Source organism: Silene latifolia, chromosome 11, assembly GCF_048544455.1.
Source record: "Silene latifolia isolate original U9 population chromosome 11, ASM4854445v1, whole genome shotgun sequence".
NCBI lineage: Eukaryota > Viridiplantae > Streptophyta > Magnoliopsida > Caryophyllales > Caryophyllaceae > Silene > Silene latifolia.
Window position 1 is genome coordinate 92,997,567 of NC_133536.1, and position 1,325 is coordinate 92,998,891.

The window sequence follows — 1,325 nt, forward strand, 5'->3', positions numbered from 1 at the left end:
TTACCGTAATGATGGAACACGGTCTTGGTTGTATTTTGAGATCTCGTATCTCCGTTTTGGATTTTTCACTTGTAATTATAGTTTTAATTAGAATGTAAATAGGTTTATATTTGTAATTTTAAATTGTAATTTTTGAGAAGACCAAAGATGGAGACCGGATGCTCACTCCCGCTACATGGATCAAGATGGAACATCAAGACAAGCTTCTCGGGTCCAACGGTGGATTCCAAAGTTGTTTTATGTTCTTTTTATTAGGATAGGCCACACTAGGAATTTTTATTTACGTATTGCATTCTTTTATTTATTTTTCCGTAACGTTAATATGCATCATATTCCGCCTAAAAACCAAACCACCTAATTATTGCATGAAAACTGACACATTTAGAGGTCACGAGTTAGTTTTCTTTGACATTCTCATGTCACACGATCTATGCTAAGCCATCACCTAAATTAATTCATTCACGCAAACGCTAGTTATTCGTTCACTTAAAATGAATTATAATTAAGTTGATGGGATCTTCCTCGTATAAACCAAAATTGAGAACGGTCTTTATAGGTCAAACTCCAATGAGTCCCTTCTTCGTCGGTAGGCATAATATGACCCCTTCTACGTCGGGTAAGTTGGAACCGATTGACCTATTTTATCTCAACACTATGGTCACTCGTACGATCCTGTGACTATGGTGGACTATAGATAGGATTTACGGAAATCTATCGACCAAGAGTTCTTCCGGAAGAATTAGCTAAACAGTTGGCTTATCAATTTACAGAAATTGAGTCTTGGGATCACTTGTATCATTCTTGAGGGAGATCAATTATGCAAGTGTGCAAGTCTACACGTTAAAATGTGTTTTTAAATAGACTTAAATCACCTCGATGAGTTGCTTATTTCGTTTTTGTTTTTCTTTCTTTTCAGTGTAGATCACGAACTTTTAAACTGCTAATATCAAATGGCTGGTTCTACTGATAACCCAATGCCAAGTGCCACATTGGACCGTGAGTCCTGGCTTCGGATCTTCATGAATCAGATGAATCAGTCTACTCGATCAAGAATGATGGATCAAACTTCGCGGACCGGGAGGCGGCATTACGGAATGCTGCCGCTGCCGACGGAAGCTCGAATATCTATTAGAGCCCATCCGGCAAACTCGGTCCCACGGCTAGAGTCTTTGAAATCACCAAGTTTAATGATTTCGTATGGAAGCGGGTGCGATTAAAAACGTACTCATTTTTGCAATGGAACCCAATTTGCAGAAACGCTTCATAGCCCATGGTGCGAACAAGATTTTCACCACGCTCACCAAGGAATTCTCGAAAGCACCGAG